The sequence below is a fragment of the Kogia breviceps genome, chromosome 17 (assembly GCF_026419965.1).
Source record: "Kogia breviceps isolate mKogBre1 chromosome 17, mKogBre1 haplotype 1, whole genome shotgun sequence".
Lineage (NCBI taxonomy): Eukaryota > Metazoa > Chordata > Mammalia > Artiodactyla > Physeteridae > Kogia > Kogia breviceps.
The window spans coordinates 75,514,061-75,534,267 of record NC_081326.1 but is presented as its reverse complement, the minus strand read 5'-3'; the positions used below and the strand labels follow the sequence as shown (position 1 = coordinate 75,534,267).

The window sequence follows — 20,207 nt, the reverse complement described above, 5'->3', positions numbered from 1 at the left end:
TGGGTTTCCCCCGGGGGAAGAGGCACCTGTTCTACACTCCAGGATCCGGAGATGGGGAAGAGGGCTGCGGACACGCTCCCCGGAGCTCCACCACCGCCCCGGGCGCTGCACGGGCCGCCCTCACCACACCGTGGCTTCAACGGTGCCTCGCGGGGGTACGTGGTACCCACCTGCCAACCCAAGTGGCCCGCCCTCACGTGCCATCAGCCGCCAGCACTGCCCAGGCCGGCCGCAGCTCCACTGCAGACCCAGGAGCCGTGACTGCCACCTCCGTGGTCAGGCAGGCGGGCGCTGGTGTGAGGGTGGGTAGGGCCGCTGTGCTCCATCCTGGCCGTCATCAGTGGCCGGCACGGAGCAGAGCCAAACCAGGCACCCTGGGCCTCCGGAACCCCGTGGGCACGCCAAGCCCACCAGGCCCACGCCAAGCATCCCTGGCCTCGATGGCACCCGCCGGGCAGGCAGCCACGTGGTGAAGGGTGCCTACTACCACTCGGCAGGCTGCCCTTGCCCCACTCCTGGCAAGGGCTTGGGCCTCCCCACAGCCGGGCTCCCAGGCCCCTGGCCCTCCCCGCCTTGGCCTCAGCTGGCCTCAGCTGGCCTGGCCACGCCCTGCTGGGCCTGGACACTCCGCTGAAGGGACCTGGCACGAGAGGAAAGGAGTAGGGCCGGAGGAGTGGGGCTGAGCGGAGGAGGGACAGGAGGACAAGGGCCGATCTGCCTGCAGAGCTTTGGGCTCGCGGGTCTGGGGTTGAACCCAAAGCTGCCCGTGACCACCTGCCCCTCGGAGCCCCGGCTCCTCACCAAAAGGTATGACAAGCCCTGCCTCGCCGGGGTGTCGAGGGGACAAAGGGACAGGCACTGACGGCTGGAAAACGGGGCCTCTGTGGCCACCATGCAGCAGCTCAGACGAGGAAACTGAGGTACAACAGGGAAAGCAGGACTGCCAGGTGCCCTGCAGGTGTCCCTTCCGCCACCCCGCTGGGGGGAGGTCCCCTGCCTGGGTGCCAGAAACAGCACCCCTCCCTCCCAGAGCCAGCTTCCTGCTGGGGGCTTACAGCCGGGGGCACAGATGGCTTGGAAGGTGTGGCCACTGCTGGCCAGGCCGCCTGTGACATCACACGGGGACACGCCGGCCGCAGCTCACGCAGGTGTCCAGGTACATGGGGGACTTCAGCCCTGGGACTGCCTGCCTCTGCCTGAAGCTCCACTGCTCACCCATCACTGCCCAAGACGCCCCGCTCCCACACTGCCCCCCTGCCGAGGTCTCAGCACTGGCTCTGAGCCCGTCCTGCCACCAGGGTCCTCCCTGCGGCCTCCCCTGCTCCCGGCCCAGAGCTCAGGACTCCCTCCGAGAGGGACAGAGAAGCCAGCATCCATCCGTTCCTTCATTCATTCATCCAACTTATAAATGTTCATTGAGCATCTTCCAGAGCCGGGGGCTGGGCTAAGCTTGGGGGACACAGGGGAAGAAGTCACCAGAGCAGGCATAAAGCCTGCCCACCCCCAAATGGGACTGCTGACTGCCCTCCACGCCGCCCCCACCCTGAGAAACCACCTCCCATGGGCATGGGTGGGCCAGCTAATTACATCGCTGCAGCAGCCCCAGGAGGGGGTGGAGGTGCCCCCCATGCAGGCAGCACTACTGAGCCAGGGGTCGCCTCGCCCCTGGAGCCAAGCCCCTTGGGTTCCTCGCAGAGACCTCCCTCCACCCTCTGCCTCAGCTTCCCGCGCTGTCACTCACAGGGTTAGAACGTGGCATTTTCGCAGCGCCACCTGTCGCTGGGCTACCCAGGTCCCACCTGGGCCACACCTGCCACCGGCCCAGCCTCCCCTGCCCTGGCTCCTGCGGGGGGAGCATCGCCCCCGTGGAATTCCAGGCACTTGAATGAGAGCCTCTTTCCCCGGGACCATGCCGTGTTCCCCTGCAGCCCACCTCCCCCAGCTCCAGATCAAACACCATCTCCTCCAAGAATCTTTACTGACCAGGTGACCTCCGCAGTTACTCTCTGTGCCTCAGTTTCCTCACCTGCAAAGAGGGAAACGACAGCAGCTGCCTGACAAGGCCTGGCACGGAGCACCACCACAGCCCGGCCGTCAGCACTGCCTGTGGTGCCCTCACCCCGGAGCGCAGACGCCGCCCCCTCCTCCAGCCTCAGCGTGGCCACCCGCCTCCGCCTCCGCCTCCTCCGAGGCTGGACGCGCGGAGCCCTCGACCCTCGTCCCCCGTGTCAGGGCCTTGCCTCCCCGGCTCCCTCCCACGTGCTGCTATGCCCCTTCCCCCGCAGCACCCCCAGGCAGCTCAGGACCCCACCCGAGACCCAAACTCGGGGGACAGAGCTGTCCTCAAAGGAGGCCCACCCACCCTGCCCCCCTTCAGAGGAGAAGAATCGCAGGGACCTCCAGCCCCCCACCCCACCCTTCTCTCTCTCCCACCTCCCAACCAGCTGGCCCACCCTCCCCACCAGGGTGGGTAGCAAGAGACCACGTGTGTTCTTATCTCAGAGGGAGGCTCGACACAGGTTTGATGGGGGCTCATCCCGCCTCCAGCCCCAGACTAGACCCCGGACCAAGGTCCCATGTCATTCCCCCACGCCACCCCGGCCCCCAGTGAGCGGTCACCACAGTGGGGCCTGGCCTGGGGCTGGAGATGGTATGGTGGCGCCCACCCTGCTGCTGCCCACACAGCATCCATGGCTCCCCCTATATCTAGGAAACTAAGTTCTGAATTTTCAGCCCTGCCCCTCTACCCTCAGTAGGGCGAGGGAAGGAAGGGGCTGTAGGATTCATGCCTCCAATCTCCCTTTTCTTTCTGGGGCCCAAAATGCCCCCAAACACTCCTCACCCACAAGACCAGGTGAAGGTGCCCTCCTCCTCCAGGAAGCCCTCGGTGCCCTCCAGTCCTGGGTTTCCATTCCTATGTGTACCTAACCCAGCATCCATGTGGGCACTGGGGGTCAGGGGTAAGCGAACCCTCACGACCCTACCCTCAAGGCAGGGCGGGGGTCGGTGGGGGGACACACAACCAGGCGATGGATTGAGGTCGACAGAAAGGACATTGACGGGGGGGGGGGGGGGTAAGGGGGTAGACATGGAGGCCTCTCTGAGGAGGTGGCCTCTGGGCAGAGACTCAGGACCCACACCCATGGCAGGGGCCCCCGAAGGGGGACACATCAGATTCCCCGTGAGCTCCGCGAGAACAGCGTGCCCCGTCTAGCACTGCTTGCCAACGCAGGACCCCTTCCACCCCTGCTGACTCCGTCACCCTCACTGCTACACAAAGCCCCGTCAGAGGCCGAAGACTTATGAGCCCCATTCCACACGGAGGCCAGACAGAGAGGCGGAGCAGAGCCACCCGAAACCCCGTAATCTGGTTCTAAGCCCAGGGTTCCTTCTCTTCGACCCCAATGAATCAGTGCAAACGTCATCCATTCAGAGCCCGGGCCCGGGGGGAGTGTTAATAAATACAGACGAGGCCTTCAGAGCAGCCGGAACAGATGCCAGGAGGCCCAGCCACAAGCATCAGCCACCGAGCTCGCGGTCCTCAACTCAGAGCCCAGCAACTCTTGCTTTGCACACAATTATGACCGACCTAGAAAGCGGGATACCTCCAACCCCCTCAGGGGGTTATTAAAACCCAAGATAACACAATAAATATCAATAACGGCAGTTAGAGAACCTGCTTTCTGACAGAGCCTAGAGACTGTTAGGGTCAAACAGATCGTGAGGTCCTGTTTACCGGCTGGGGGTTCTGCATCCCTGAAAGCTCCACTGATTCATTTTGTACGAGGGGACTTAACGCGGCCCGACTGGTTGCTGTGAGGCTCCAACTCCGAATCTGCATTGATGGCCAAACCAACCACAGACCGCATGTGCGCTGGCCTCTCTCCTGCCCCCGAAGCACCTCCAAGGGCACCTGCTGGCGAGCAGTGGTCATGCACAGCCCCTCCTCCTTTCACTCCCCAGCGTGATGCTACGTGATCACCCGTGTGGTCACTGCATCGTGACCCTCATTTAACACGAGGACACGGGTGCAGAGGGGGCTCGGTCACTACCCAAGAAGCAGAAGAACCAGGCTGGGCCCCGGCGAGCCCCGAGTCCCTTCTCTGCACCGTGACCCCGTCCCACCTCTGACCGTGGGACCAGGACCGCTGGTCACCCTCCCCCTGTACCGCCGAGGCAGGGGGGTACCACAACCCGGAGGCCCGGGCTGCACAACAACATCACCGAGCCTGGGAGGAGGGTGTACGTTCCCACGTGGTCCCGTTTGGGCTCTGGGAGGAAAAGGACCCCTCGCCCCATTTGACGGAGGAAACCACTGAGGCTCCCAGCTGAGCTGCGAGCATGAACAGGAAGGCCTGGGGACCCCCAGGCCCCGCCCTCTCTTGGGGTCTGCCCACTTCCCGGTCCCCACCCCACCCGAGCCTGCCCTGAGCCCGCAGACACTCACCCTCCGTCCTCAGTCCCGGAGTCCGCAGAGGCCGGCCCCCAGCCCAGCTTTATCCCCGGCCTGGCCTCCCTCCCAGCCTCCTGGCCTCCCGCCCTCCCCACGTCAAAGGCCCTGGAACCACCCGCCTGCCCGGGAGGCGGGGGCTCAGGCAGGGGCAGCCCGGGAAGGAGCCTGTCTCCCAGGGCAGCCCCGGCAGCCGAGCAGGGGGGGGCTGGGGCACAAGTCTGAGGTCACGGCGGGCACCCTGGTCCCGGGAAGAGGGCAGGAGAGCCCCCCTCCCCTGCTGGGCCGGGCTCGGGGGCCCCGCAGGGAGCAGGACAGTCCCCAGGGCCCTGTAACTGCTGGCAGCCAGAGCTGACGGGGGCAGCAGGGGCAGGAGGGGCCCCCCGCTCAGAGATGCGGGGCGGGGTCAGAGGCACCAGAGCCCAGGCCCTGCAGCTGGGAGGGTGGGGGACCCGAGCGACAGCCTGGGGGCTTCCCGGGCCTCTGGCCTGTCTCCCCACTGCCTGCTGGGGGCTGGAAAGGGGGGTCCCAGGGCCCTTCCCTCGCTGGGGTGGGGAGCCCACCGCACCCCCATCCACCCCCAGAGAAACAGCCCAGCCCTCTGCAGCCTGCCCTCAACCTAAGCAGCCCCCTGGTGCCCTCCCCAGCCTGCTCAGGGGGGCAACCAGGTCCACCCAGAGCCCCACTGAGCCCCGGCGGGCACTCAATTCCTCCCGTTTCCTCTGCGAGGAAGCCAGCGAAGAGGCGAGTCAGCCCACGCGGCCCAGGCCCGGGATCCTCGGCCCTACAACAGCACTGAGGAAGTGGGAAGCCCACCGCGGGGGAGGGGCTGTCCCTGCTTCCCAGAGGCAGGGTCACCTGCCCCTCCCCCACCAGGATGCGGCCCCAGTCGTGGTGACATCAGGAGGGGTGGAGCCCATGGGGGGGGCGGGGATCTCCGGCCCAGCCAGCCCCCACGACTGTACTTCTGGGGGCTGGGAGGGGAGCGAGGCCACCAGGGAGTCCACGCTACGCCTGCTCCCTGCCAGGTGTGCAACGGGGGCGGTTCCTAGCTGTAGGAGGGGCCCCTACCCCGTGCCACCCAGGCGGCTACCCCACTCATAACCTCCCCACCCCCTGCCACATCCACAGGTCCCCACTGGTCCTCACCGGCTGCCACCCCTGGACGGAGGCCCCTCCTAAGGGCCCGTCACCCAGGCTCAGCCCATCATGGCTACCCGGTGCCTCGGCCAGTGCCCAAAGCCCTCCCCAGCCACCCAGCCCTCCAGCCTCACGCTGCCAGGGACCTCCACACAGAGATGGGTTGCCCACCTTTCTGAGGCCCGGGCCTCCCCACGCCCTCCGGGGCCCCGGCATCTGTATTCACACGTGCAGCGGGGCTGACCCGGGCAGTTGGGAGCGGTGCTCTGTAGGCCCTGCCGTGCCCCCGGCTCCCCGCTTGTAGAGCCCCCAGTGCCGGGGCTCTGGTCACCTGAGATGCAGAGCCCATCGCTCTGGAGTGGGGGGCGCTGGGTGGGCATTCCAGCCGGAAGCAGCAGAGCTTCAAAGGCTGCCCCACCCTCAGACCTGGACCTGCACCCGCAGTCCCCAGCGCGTTCCTCCCGGGCCCCGTGGGGCTGGCACCAACGCCTGGCTCCGTGCCAGCCCGTCTCCGAGGCCCTTAAAGGCCGGTGTCCAGAACGGGCGTGGCGTCCCAGCAGGGCGCAGCGTTCCACGGATCACTTGAAGCTAATGGCCCCTGTGAGGCGCTCACACCCCCCAGGCCCCCCTGCTCAAGTGAAGGCCCCCGGGAGGCCCAGAGGAGGCCCCCGATCCTGGCCTCCCCCAGAGCTAAGTGCTCCCCAGGCAGAGCCCCGACCCCTCCTGTCCATGAGCGCATACACGGGACCCTCAACAGGTAGAGGGAACCCCGGGCTTCAACGGGGCTCCCGGGCTGGGGCCTCAGAGAACAGGGGTGGGTGCCGGGGCCCTCAAAGAGGGTCCATGTGGCCCACCAGGCCTTCTCGCTGGCCAGGAGAAGGCTGCCCACCAAATCCCCACCCACCGGGACCAGCTGGAGACCCCAGAGGGTCCTCAGCTGGCAAGGGGACCAGGCCCGCAAGCAGCACGCACTGGGAGGCCCACGGCGGCTGAGAAAGCCCTCCCCTGGCTGCTGCGTGCCCTGGGCCCGTCTCCTCGCCTCTCTGGGCCTTCTGAGCCACCAGCACAAAGCGGGAGTAACAGGCCCGCTGAAAGGTAAGAAAACGGAACTGCAGCCCGTAGGTGCCCACGGAGTTTCCACGTGGCCTGCAGGGCAGGAGGAGGGGTGCACACGCGGGTTCCAGTGAAGCCCGCTCTGCAGAATGAAGCCTGATGAGACTGGGCCTCGGCCCCTAACCCCTCGCCGCGGAGGAGTGGCTATGGCTAACTCCCTGGGACCCCTGGACAGGGCAGGGACGGTCCCCCGAGGGTGAGGAGGGACGGAGAGGAAGAGAAGGGCGGTGAGCTGCAGCCAGCACCCCGCAAGTGACGCGGCCCCGCCCCGCCGCTCCCGGGCACCCCAATCCCAACGGGGAGCAGGGTCAGCTCCCACCCCAGCACCCTCAGCGGGGAGGTTCTGCCCTCAGACAGGGCAGCCAGTCCCCTGTGCCCACCCAAACACTCTGCACCCACCAGGGAGGTGGGGAGCAGAACTGGCCTGTCCTCCACAGGCTGGACCCTGTCAGCACGGTGCCCGGGGGGGCTTGTGGGCCCCAGGGGGGAGTGGACCTTGGAACATCAGGATGTGGCGGCCACTTCTGCTCACCACGACACCCAGGAGCCCGCCCCGAGCGCGAGAGAAGCACCCTCCGCCCGGGTCACAAGAGAGGAGACTGCAGCCCAGCTGAAGCCAGGTCCACGGGCCACCCAGCGGCCTCAGGACACACTCAGCCACCTACCCAGCTCAGCCCTCCTCTGACCTCCCATGTATGTCCCGTCCCTGGGCCCAGCGTCCAGCCCCATGAAGTGGGAGAAGGCCCAAGGACCCCTCCATGTCATGGCCCCGCACCGTGCCCTCGTCACAGGCCGCTCCCCACATCCGTCCCCAAAGCCGCACTGGAAGACACCCAGCACCCCACTTTACGGATGAGGAAACCAAGGCTCAGACCACGCAATCAGTGACTTGCCTGGGGCGCCAAGCCAGGATTCCCAGCCAGCCCAGGGTGAGCTCTTTCTGTGTACATTCTCCTTCAAACAGCCCCTGGAGGGAAACTGAGGCCCAGCCTCCAACAGATGTTGGAGGGCTCCAGGAGGCGGCCCTATCACCCGGCGCCTGCCCCAGTCCCTGGGGCCCCCCTCCCCTGCTGCGCCCGGAGCACAGGGCCACCGATGGTCAGGAGGGCAGGAAGGGGGCACGAGATCACAGAGGTGGCCGGGGCCGCTGGCCAAGGCCCTGGTGAATGCACGTCAGAGGGGCCTGCAGGAGCCGCGGGAAAGAGCTCTGACCTGGCCTCGGCGGGCCACGTCCAAAATAACCAGCCCCACCGCCCTGCGAGGACTCAGCCCGATGCACGTAGGCCTCTCAGCCCCAGGCGCTGCCAGGCTGGGCACGGAAGGTCACAGCTATTTCTGGGCCAGCCTGGCAGCAAGACGCAGCCCCCCAGCGCCCCCAAAGAGCTGGCGCAAGAGGGGCGGTGTTGGCAGGCCCCAGCCCCAGGACGCGGGGTCTCTACCTGCGGCCGAGGGCCTGCTGGGCGACCCCGCCCTGCTGCCTGTCCTCTCTGAGCTGGCTCCCTTTCAAAAAGCCCATCGGCACCATTAGCGTGTCAGGGTCACGTTGGTCCCGCTGGCAGTTAAGGGCCTTCTCGGCCACCAAGCTCTGTGCTGGGCCCTTGGCCAGACAAAGAACCACATCCGACCCCTGAAACGAGCAGGGGCTCTGCTCCCCGCTCTCCAGTGGCTCCAACCCTGAGCGCACAGGGCCGCAGGAGGCTTAGACCGTGGCAGGGACCCCCCGCGCCGTGCCCTGTCGGGCCACACCCCCGGAGATGCCAGCACTGCACCCTACCACACACAGCCTCCAGCCTGGGGCTCCACCTGCCCCACGTGGGTCACCCCCCCCCATAACTTTGTGGGCACCAATGACCATCCGGCCCATGGGAACCTCTGGCCTCTGGGCCAGTGAGGCCCAAAGAGAGCAGGAGACCCTGAGGTGCAGCCTCACTCAAACCGCCGGGCCAGGCAGGTTCTCTGGGGGCCGCGGGGGAAGGGACGGTTCCCTCTTACCGCCCCAGGCCCGGGCTTCTGCCCCACAGCCTCGTTCGAGCTGCTCCTGCCCGCAGAGTCTGCCCTTCCCAGCAGATGAGGAGCTCGGGAGCCTGACGTGGTTCCCATCCGGGCTCCCCCCTGCGAGCCGTGTGGCGCTGGGCCCGCCCCGCAACTTCCCTGGGCCCCAGTTTGCACATCGGTAAAACAGGTTCACTGGAAGCTCATCCTTCGCGGAGCTGCCGTTGGCTCCTCTCCCGGCTCTGGAAGGACACTCCCCTCCCAAGCAGCCCTGCCTGCGTCCCCCGCATGCTCCCACCGTGCCGGACACCCAGGGGGGCTCTGACAGGACTCCGGGAGCCCCAGGAGGGTCCACGTTCAAGTTCACGATTCTCCCAGTGGGTTCCCTGGGACACTCGAGAGGACCTCTTGCCCGCAGGACGTCTCTACAGACACGAGGACCTGAAGATCCGAAGGGCAGCCAGCGGCGCATTTCCAGAATGCGGTTTGGTTTTTTGGCTGCACCACACGGCATGTGGGATCTTAGTTCCCTGACCAGGGATCGAATCCGTGCCCCCTGCGGTGGAATTGCGGAGTCTTAACCACTAGACCGCCAGGGAAGTCCCTCCAGAATGTTTTTGAAGCCAGGCCCTAGCAATGAGGCACCTCACAGAACCCCACTTCGGCAACACCAGGCTAGGGCACCCTGGGCCCCAGCCTCCCAGCTGTGAGGGTCGGAGAGCCTCCTGGCCTGGCCCCCCGACTCCTGCTCGCCTGTGTGTCCAGGACCATCTCTCTGAGCCTGGGCGCCATCTGTGAAGAGGGACCATGAAGACTCCCTGGTGGCGCAGCGGTTGAGAGTCCGCCTGCCGATGCAGGGGACGCGGGTTCGTGCCCCGGTCCGGGAGGATCCCACGTGCCGCGGAGCGGCTGGGCTCGTGAGCCGTGGCCGCTGAGCCTGCGCGTCCGGAGCCTGTGCTCCGCAACGGGAGAGGCCACGGCGGTGAGAGGCCTGCGTACCGCAAAAAATGAATAAATAAATAAAAAGACTCCCACTGCGAGGAGTGTTGCAGGTGGGCCACGCGGGTGGTCACTGTGTGAACGTCTCAGCAGGGGTGAGGGCAGAGCACACGCCCCTCCCTGCTTCTCCTGTGTCCCCACCTTGGCCATGCCGTGGCGACAATGACCTGAGGGTGGCAGGATTAGTTCCTGGAAGCAGACACCCCCTGCCCTGAGAACGGCCAAGCCTGGACGCCCAGCCCAAGCGGGCAGCGAGAAGGCCCCAGCCACAGGGCGCCCAGTGCCCGCCAAGCGCCAGCCATGCCACCCTCCCCGCGGCCCCTGCCGCCCCCTCGCAGCCCCGCTGATGCCAGCAGAGCTGCCTTCCCAGACAGAAGGCAGCAGAGGGCCAGGCACAGCGCGTCCTGGGGAGCTGGGCATCAGGACCCGGGCTGCCTACACCACCCGCCTTAAGCATCTGCCCGGCTCCCAGGGGAGGAAGCAGGGAACCATCAGAAGGGATGACCCGAGGGAAACCCCTCCTCTCCCGGGCCTGAGCTTTTTGAGGGGCTGAGGCGCCTTCCAGCCTGGGGTCTGCACCGGCCCTGGCTCCCTGGGAGGCCCTGGGCATTGCTGCGGGCCAGAGGGCAGAACTGTGCCAGGCATCGCGGGCTGCTCCAGCCCCTCCACCCCTCCCGGCCCAGGGGCCAACTTCAGCCCCTTTCCCTGGGCTGCACAGCACAGCACAACAGCCTCCCGGGAGGGGCTGCGGGCTGGACGAGCTGGCCTGAGGGTGGCCCCCAGGGCACAGGAAAGGCTCCACCTGGCAAAATCATGTGAGCCATTCCCCCCACCGTCAGGACACAGCAGCTCACAGGCCTCCTCCAGCAGAGCAGGGCCAGGACTCCGGGGGGGGGTGGGGGGGGCAGCCGCGAGGCAGCCCTCGGGGACCAGGAGGCCCCTGGGCTACACCTTCACACTGGGCAGAAATGGCCAGAGCCAGACAACAAGGTCCTACTGCAGAGCACAGGGAACTACTGACACAGTCAACATCCTGCGACAAACCATAATGGAAAAGAATATAAAAAGCAATGTCTGTGTGTATATATACACACACACACACACATATATATATATACATGAATCACTTTGCTGTACAGCAGAAATTAACACTGTAAATCAACTATACTTCAATTGAAAAAAAAAAAAAAAAAAATGCCCAGAGCCAGGTGGGTGCATGGGCCCAGCAGCCCTACTCGCCAGGCCCAGCAAGGCCAACTAAGAAGAAAGGTACGCAGGGACAGAGTGGGTAGGGGGGGCACACTTCAGAGGCGACCAAGCGGGTGCCCTCTTGGCTCCATCTGACCCCTTGGCGATCCTGTGAGCTCCGCACGGGGCAGGGACCCGGGGTGCAGGGCAGGGGCTGCTCTGTGCCCACACCCCCCAGTGCACCCTGCTGCCCGGGCTCAGGGGACTGAAGCAGGCGAGAGACCGGAGACAGACCCCAGACAAAGAAGAACACAGGCCCCACGCATCAGGGTGATGAGGGTCACAGGGCAGGGGAGGGCGGGGACTTTGCACACAGACGTCTACCTGCCCCTAAGCCTCATTCCTCCATTCGCCCAGCAAAACTCAGGCCAGAGAGCAAGGATGGCCCACCTGTTCTCCCGCACCCGCTGAGCACCCCACGTCCCAAGCAGCGAACAGGGGCTGCTTCACTTTCTCCTGCAAGTGAATCAAGCCCCTGCCTGCTCGAACCCTGGGACAGAGCTGGGCTACATCCCATTTTGCAGACTAACTGTGGGCCTGCTCAAGCCAGCTTGTGTGGGGCAGGAGAGCCGTTTACATTTTTTTTTAAATGGAGATAAAATTCACCTAACGTGACGTTCGCCATTTTACTATTTGAAAGTGTGCACTTCAGTGTTTTATTAGTACATTCACAGCGTCGTGTAATCATCACCACCACCAATTCCAGAACACTTCCATCGCCCCCTAAAGAAAGCCACAACTGTTGGCAGTCACTCCCCATCCCCCCACCCCAGCCCCTGGCGACCGGGAATCTGCTCTCTCTATGGATTTGCCTGTTCTGGACACTTTACACAAATGGAATCGTCACTGTGTGGTCCTTTGCGTCTGGCCCCCTTCATTCAGGATAATACTTCCAAGCGTCACCCATGCTGCAGGGTAGATCAGGATGCTGAGTGGAGAGACCCCACTTTGCGTTACCTGCTCTTCAGCTGACGGACATTTGGGTCATTTCCAGGTCTGTTTTGTTTTGTTTTGTTTTTGTGGTACGCGGGCCTCTCACTGCCGTGGCCTCTCCCGTCGCGGAGCGCAGGCTCCAGACGCGCAGGCTCAGCGGCCACGGCTCACGGGCCCAGCCGCTCCGCGGCACGTGGGATCCTCCCGGACCGGGGCACGAACCCGTGTCCCCTGCATCGGCAGGCGGACTCTCAACCGCTGTGCCACCGGGGAAGCCCCTCCAGGTCTGTTTTTATTTCACCCACAGGGACTGAGCAGCAGTGCGTCCCAGGGGAGCGATGCTGGACAGGGGGATCCAGGTGACACAGGGTGGGTGGGCAGAGAGGATCCAGGTCCACACCTGGGGGCACCCAGTCAGCCCCTTCCGGCCCGTCAGGGCTGCACCAGGCTGCCCAGGGCACTGGGCGTGTCTGGGAGGGACAGAGGCCCCAGCAGCCAGACGGATGGGGAGGGGCCCTCCAGGGTTCCAGGCGGGATAGTGCTGGCCTTCAAGGATGGGAAAGGTTTGTCAAAGCCTTTTTAGAAGTTAAAAACACAACTATCGGGCTTCCCTGGTGGCGCAGTGGTTGAGAATCCGCCTGCCGATGCAGGAGACACGGGTTCGTGCCCCGGTCCGGGAAGATCCCACATGCCGCGGAGCAACTAAGCCCGTGAGCCATGGCCGCTAGGCCTGCGCGTCCAGAGCCTGTGCTCCGCAACGGGAGAGGCCACAACAGTGAGAGGCCCGCATACTGCAAAAAAAAAAAAAAAAACCACAACTATCACACATAAAGTGAGTACGAGTCTGAGATCTAGTCAATCATGTGTGACGGAGCTGGCAGGGGGCAACGCTGCTTCAGAGGATTCACAGCACTGAGTGCTTTCAGCCCGCGGATTCTGAGTGCTAAAACGCGAGAGGGGAGTAGAGACGGGCGGTGTTCCACAGGGCCCCAGGGACGTAACCCCTCCACCAGACAAAACCGCACGTCCACGCAACTCCCCCGAATCCAGGCCCCACTCAGTCTGAAGCAGGTACGGACATCCCTCAGAGCCGGACTGCCCCAGGCGGCCTTCTGCACAGCACCCAAGAGTCCCAGAAGGACACGCCATCCGTCCCCTTCTTGCCTTCAAAGATCCAACTGGGTGAACGGGGTAGGTGTCTGGGTGGAGGGTGTGGCCCGAGCAAAGGCCACGAGGCAGGGAAGGGCAGGGAGCAGAAAGGTGACCCAGCCTTCAGGGGAACCGCGGGGAGCTGGCCCCTCGGGCAGGCGGGCTTGCAGTGGGCGCCGGTCCTCCGAGTCCCAAATCCAGGCGGCCACAGAATCAAGCTCAAGGTAAGGAAACGGAAACTCCCCAGAATGCCCAGCAGGGAGCAAGACGGCTGCCATGGGTGGTGAGATGGCAACGCCGGGGCCCAGCTGCCCCGAGCCACTCGGGGTGACCAGGAATCTGAGGGGCACCTGCCCAGAACCAGACCCCCGCTGGCATCCCAGGCCCCCCCAACCCTGCCCCCCACTCCCTACGTGGTGACAGCTGAGTCCATCCTGTCCTCCTCGGCTGAAACCCTTCCATGGCACCCACATCTCGAAGAAGGAACGCCCGTGCTTGTCCTTAGGCCTGAAAGAAGGCCCCACCCCACTGACCTCCTCCCCCCACTCCCTTCCTCGGCTCCAGCCTCACCTGCCCTCCTGCTGTTCCTGAAACTTGCCTCTGAGATCCTGCCTCTGGCCCTTTGCACGTACTGTGCCCTCTGCCAGCTCTCTGTCCCTGCACCATCCCACACTGCCACCAGGCCTTTGCCCATGGGTGCCACCTACCCAGGACTCCCTCCTGGCTCTCCTGTGCCTGTCCAGACCCCACCTCCTTGGAGGCCGGCTCACCAGCCCACAAACTGAGCACCTACTGGATGCCCTGGCTATGCTCTGGGTCCAAAGGAGCTCTCTGGAAGAAAAGCTCAGGTCCTAGCACGACAGCCAATTTGGCCACGGCAGCCAGGAGGTTACCCCGAGGGCCAGGTGCCCCCAGACCACAGCCCCAGCAGCAGCAAGAGAAGAAGAGAGGCCCTCAGCTGCCGAGGAGCCCCTGCCCCAGCTGGACTCCCGACGCGCTGAGAAGCTCCCAGCTCAACCTACTTTCCACCCAGACGCCCTGGCAGAAGGGGAGGGGGCGGAGGGCACTATCTCGTCACGTGCCGTCAACAGAGCGCGCGGCGCCCAGGAAGAAACGGTCTGGGGGCTGAGGCTAGCCGCCGTCCCTCGGCCAGCCTCCTCCCCAGCCTCCCCAGGCTCCGGGGTCTCGGCGCAGGGCTCCCCCAACACCCCTCAAGGCTTCTCCCATTTCAGCAGCACCCCGACAAGCGCCAGGGAACCCAGCCTCAGCCTCCTGCTGCCTTCCCGACTCCTGCTCACGCATGCAGCCAACGTCTCTTAGGAGAGCCCCCTTCCCTCCGCTTCAACGTTCCGCGGGACTTAGCATCTCATTACAAGGCAGCGGGGTGAGGCCGACACTTCTCAGACCTGGGGTCAGCTGCCCTCTACCGCCAGGAGGTAGCTGATCCTCCACAGATGGGGTACCCACACACCACGGCGGCCGTGAGGCGGGGTCGGTGCAAGCAGCACAAGCAGCAGGCTTGGGAACGGTCACTGACCCTCCTGGGACAGGCTCACGGGTGTCTGTCCTCAGCCCATGGATGCCCATGGCTGCCCCTGGACCATCCAGTCTCACCCAGGACTGGCCGATGGGCACGCCTCCCGCAGTATGCTCCTGAACCCCGATCCACCCAAAGCCCTGGCTCTCACGCTCACTTCCCCAGGGTGGGGTACCGTAAACTCACCCTGGCCCGGAAACCCCAGCACACTCTCTGGGAGGCTTTGCCCATAAGAACCTGTGCCAGAGCCTTCCAAAGGGAGGGAGGGGAGGAGGGGGGAGGGGGGAGGGAGGGGAGGAGGGGAAGGGGAGGAGGCAGAGGGGGAGGGAGGAGGGGGGAGGGGGGAGGGAGGGGAGGAGGGGGAGGGGGGAGGGAGGGGAGGAGGGGGAGGGGAGGAGGCAGAGGGGGAGGGAGGAGGGAGGAGGGAGGGAAGGAGGCAGAGGGGAGGGGGAGAGGAGGGGAGGGAGGGGGAGGAAACCCAGGTGGGGAGCTCCTTGGCCTCCCCAGGTCTGGCCAGGCAGGGCTGTCGGACCCCTGAGCCCACCAGGCTCCTTCTGAAGACAGGAGGCCCAGGCAGGCACAAGGCAGCCAAGCAGACAGGACACGAGGCCCTGAGGGGTCAGCGCCCCTCCTAGCGCCAGGCGGGCCCAGCTGGCAGTGTCTGTGGGAACGGTCCCCAGGCCCGACCGGCCACACTCAGGCCAGTCAGTGGGCATCGGGGCTGCAGCAAATGCCGGGGAAGCTGGGCACATCCCGAGGGGTGGAAGCCCAGGCCCCGACCCTGCTCCAAGCACATCCAGACCTGCAGGCTGATCTGGGGGTCTCGTGGGGGTCCTGGGGCAGGGGTGGGAGGGCTGGAGGAGGGGAGGAGAGAAAGAGGTCTGTGGGGCACGACCACCCCTGCCGTCACCATCCATGCCCCCAGACCCCGCCCACGTCCAACGCCCCAGAGGCTGTCCCCTTCCACCTGCAGCCCTCTCCCCCCAGCCCTTCCCCTAGACACCTCCTCTTTGACCCTCAGCTGCCGCCGAAGTCCCTTCCTCTGACCCCTCCCCAGGGGTTAGGGCTCCCCCCCCGGCTCCCTGGACCCCACACCTCCCCTAATGTCACACGGTCCACGCAGGGCCGAGGCTGCGGTGGCCTCACTGCCGTCTGCAGACCGGGACTTCACGGGCTGTGGCCGTGCTGGGCCTCGTGGGGGGCCTGCGGGGGGCAGGGGCTGCTGACGAGGTGGACGGACAGAGGACAGCCGTGATGAATGGTTCAATCTACACTGCAGCCCACACGCCCAGCAGGCTCTGCCTGGCTCCGTCCTCCACGTTCCCTGCCCCCCACGCTCTACCCAGAGACCCCCGGCCTCTGGCTGTCCTCACAGGCCTGGGGGCCCCTCGGGACGGCCCTTCCGGTGACTTCCTGCCAGGGAAGCTGGGAGGAGGGGTAAACAAGGCCTCCAGATGGCTTCCTGCGGCTGCCCGGCGACCGTGGGAACGGCCCAGCCCTCACGGCCACGGAGGATGGGATAGAGCAGGGAAGGGCTGCTCGCCGTGGGATGCCCGCTTTTACACCTCCCAACATGCCCACAGAAGGGGTGCACACCTCCATTTACAGAAGGGGAAACTGAGGCACGGACCGGCACGTTGACACCAGAGGCCAGAAGCAGGGCCTCCTGCTCACCAGATGCCCCTTCCTTATCAGACTGTCACCCACCGCTGGAGGCAGGTCCTCCCAGCCCCATTTGAGAAACAGGGAAAACTGAGGCCAGAGAGGGGAGGGTCTCCCGGGCCAGATGAGCCGGTGGCTGTGCCGGGGTGAGGTCCACTCCCCCCCGGTCCCACACACACCTGGAGGCCCCTCATCTGTAAACAAGGGGACGAGAGTCTGGCTCCAGGCCCTTCTACAAGGACCGCACAGCCCCGACTCGAGGGGCACCAGCCAGACACGCCTGCCACCCTGGGCGGGGTACGCGGCCTGAGAGACGGGGCAGTGACAGCCACTGCCACACAGCTGGCCGTGAGGATGAAGGCCGTGCCCTGGACCAGCTCCACGCCGGCCTAGAGCGAGACCACGACAGCGCCCCTGAGGGGTGCTCTTAACTCAAGCCCCAAGCTCCCGGGAGCTGCCCTCGCCCAGCTCTCCCTTCCTGGAGCTCCTCCCGCCAGCTACTGGGGTGCCCACACCCCTCAAGCCCCAGCCAGACACCACCTCCTCTCAGAAGGCTACCTTGACTTCCTGCGCCAACACGACCTCAAAACCTTGGGGACACACGCTCCAGGAAGGTGACAGTCGTCTCCTGCAGGTCCTGTTCACCCACAGTCCCTCCAGGGGTCAGGACCACCTTTCTCTGCCCTCCTCCGTCCCCCACAGTGGCCAGTGCAGGCCTGGCGGCCCCTCAAGAGGCACAGAAAGGCAGGAGCCGGGCCAAGCCAGTAGGCTGCCTCCCCAACCCCAGTACGCAGCAGCCCAGCCGGTGGTAATGGGGGCAAAGAGGGATGCAGGGCCCTGTTTAGAAGAGGCCGTCACAAGGGTACTGATTCCTAAACAGGGTCCACCCAGACCCGGGACCCGGGCCCCCAAGTGCCATCAGGAGAGAGGCCCAAAGTCAGTGGTGGGGGAAATTTCAAGTGAGACACATCACGCCGCACGTGGGCAGCCTGTCCCGGTGAGATCCAGTATACGCCCCGCAGCCCAGAGCCCAGAGCAGCTGTGAACTTCCAGGGCTGTTCGACTGCTCGTAGGAAGCATCACTAGGGACTTCCCTGGTGGCGCAGTGGTTAAGAATCCGCCTGCCAATGCAGGGGACACGGGTTTGAGCCCTGGTCCAGGAAGATCCCACATGCCTCGGAGCAACTAAGCCCGTGCGCCACAACTACTGAGCCTGCGCTCTAGAGCCTGCACTCCACAACTACTGAAGCCTGCGCACCTAGAGGCCATACTCTGCAACAAGAGAAGCCACTGCAATGAGAAGCCCGCGCACGGCAACGAAGGGTAGCCCCCGCTCACCACAACTAGAGAAAGCCCACATGCAGCAATGAAGACCCGACACAGCCAAAAATAAATAAATAAACTAAATAAATTTATAAAAAAAAAAAAAAAAGAAGAAGCATCACTAACCTGTACTGAACAACAACATGGAGCACTGTTTGCATGGCCCCGCCCCCAACACGAGTCCCCGGGCCCAGGAGGTGCCGTCACTGCAGCGCCCCAGGCCCTCTCTGCCCACTCCCTGCACAGGGTCTGGTCCAAGAGCACAACTTGACAGACAGGGGAACTGAGACACCCACGGACGGCCCCTCCCGAGATTGCAGGCTTCAGAGACCGTAAACGGCAAGTCGCCGGGCCAGTCACAACGCGCAGACGCACGGCTGCAAGCAGGTCGCCTGGCCCGGGTGGCTTGGGCTTAACCGCCAAGACTACCAGCTTTGTCCTGACCCCCCACCCAGTCTGCTGTGGGGTCCAAGGTCTGCTCCAAGCTCTCCATCCTCTAGACAAGAAAACTGAGGCCCGGGGAGAGCAGGGGCCAGCCCAGGGTCACCCAGAGAGGCCTGGCAGAGCTGGGGCCACGGCTCTGGGCTCCCTAGGGCTGAGCAGAGGGGACTGCGAGGTCACCATGGGGAGCCCCGGGCACCCCCGGGCACCCCCTGAGCTCCGCATGGCAATTCCCAGCAGATGGGCCACTGGGAAGCCAGCCAGGGAGAAGTGAAGGCCAGGAGAAGGCTCAGCAGCTGAGCCCATGGGGAGATGAAAGGGGAGGAAATGTTTGGCTTGGCAGGGCCTGGTCCAGGCAAGGGAGGAGGAGAGGCCTGTCCCAGCACCAAGAGACAATGCCCGGAGGGTGCCAGCGGAAGCAGCAGGAAGGGGCGCCCGCTGGGGGCAGGGGCAGAGCAGACAGCAGGTGAAGCCCACCGTAGGTAGCGGTGGGGCGGTGACGGGGCGGTGACGGGACACGCAGGCGGTCGGTCGCTGCGGGAACTCTGGGTGGGGTGGCGGGGAATCCTCGTGCTCTCCCGCGCCTCTTCCAGGAAGCCTGAGTCACAAGAGGGGCCCCGGGCCCCGGAGAGGGGCCGGGAGCAGCAATCCCATGGGAAGGGGACAGGGTAGGGCTGCGTGCCCGCCCGCCTCCTCCAGCTGGGCCAGCCCTTGCTTCGGGGTCTTTGCGGCGAGTGAGGCCATGGGAACAGGCTCCTGCAGCTCCCAGGAGGGGCTGGGGGGATGGAGGAGCTGGTGACAGCAGGTCAGAGCCCCCCTCTGCCGAAGGGGAAACTGAGACCCCAGAGGAGAAAAGTTGGCCCAAAGGCAGACGGCTAGTGACCTTTCATTGACTAAGGGGGCTCTGGGCAGCCAGGCCGGGAGGCTGGGGAGACCCACAGCAGCACCCAAGGACGTCCTGGCTGAGTCCTATTCCAGCACATCAGCCCCCAGCCACGCACCAGAGACCATCCCTCCACCCTGCTCTAGAACACTCCATGGCTCCTGCCGCCCCTTCCCTCGGAATCTGAGTCAGGAAATAGAACCACAGCATGACACAGTCTGGGGGCTGCCAACCTTCCACCTGCCCACATCAGCCATGGGTGCTTCCTTCCTGGGGGCATCGGAATCTCCTGGGGGACGTGTGGAGCACCAAGCACCTGGGAGCGCCTCCCCCACTGACAAGCTTGGATCTGATCCAGCCCCTCACGTGCCGGCGCAGATGGAGACCCAGGGCGGTGACACCCGCCCCTGGACTCATCCAGGACGCAGCCAAGCTCCGGCCAGGCACACAGTCGGCGCACAATAAAGGTGGTGGCCTGGAAGATCCAGGAGAGAGAGGGGGCTCGTGGCACAGAGGCCTGGGAAGCTGGGGCAGCGGGAGGAGCCACGCGGGGCTCGGGTCTGGCTGCCGGACCAGTTTCTCCTCAACTCCCTTCTGGCGGCGATGGCCGAGGACGGCGGAACCCCACTCCAGCCATCATGGGGCATCGTCACCTTCTAGAGATGAGAACACTGGTCTCCACAAGGTTCAAGCCACCTCCTTGCCCGCTGAGACACTCGGGCACTGAGGCTTAGGTCCTCCCATCCAAATGTACACACCAGGGACTCCACCGGTGGTCCAGCGGGTAAGGCTCCACGCTCCCAATGCAGGGGGCCCGGGTTCAATCGCTGGTGGGGGAACTAGATCCCACATGCCGCGACTAAGAGCCCGCATGCTGCAACTAAAAGATCCTGGACGCAGCAACGAAGATCCTGCATGCCACAACTAAGACCCAGCACAGCCAAATAAATAAACAAATATTTAAATCAAAAACAAAAACGTAGACACCATCTGCCTTGCGAGGGCTCGCAGAGGGCACCCACTCCCAACTGAGGCCTGGGCGGAGGAGGAGACAGACCCCAGGCAGCAGAACGGACACTGTGGCGGGAACTGGGCCTGGCTGGGGCTTCCACACACCCGACCTGGGCGGCCTTCCAGAGTCCCGACAGGAAAAATTCCCAGCCCGCCCGGGGGACTTGGGGCACTGAGCCAGAGGTGGGGTCGGACAGAGGGGCCTCCTCCCTGAGCCATCACTGCCCAGAGCCCCTGTGACCTCGGGAAGGGAGGAGCCTCGCTGAACTTTGGCCTCTCGCTGCAGGACAGGTGGACAATGACTCCAGTGGCGGGGGCACAGACCG

At 65.0% G+C, this 20,207-nt stretch overlaps 1 protein-coding gene across 6 annotated transcripts in view; it reads right to left on the bottom strand.

The window, feature by feature from the left end:
- The window catches only part of PTP4A3 (protein tyrosine phosphatase 4A3), a 35,607-nt gene that overhangs the window by 13,154 nt on the left and 2,246 nt on the right, over positions 1 to 20,207 (bottom strand). Inside the window, exon 2 of one of the 6 annotated variants that reach the window (XM_067017592.1) lies at positions 1,984 to 2,026. The exons of 2 other annotated variants lie outside the window; for them this stretch is intronic. The gene's annotated coding sequence lies outside the window, so the exon portion shown is untranslated. Of the gene's footprint in view, positions 1 to 1,983; positions 2,027 to 4,447; positions 4,650 to 5,921; positions 6,078 to 20,207 lie in introns of those variants that run through there. 3 more of the 6 variants (XM_067017593.1, XM_067017598.1, XM_067017590.1) reach the window with 3 other exon arrangements.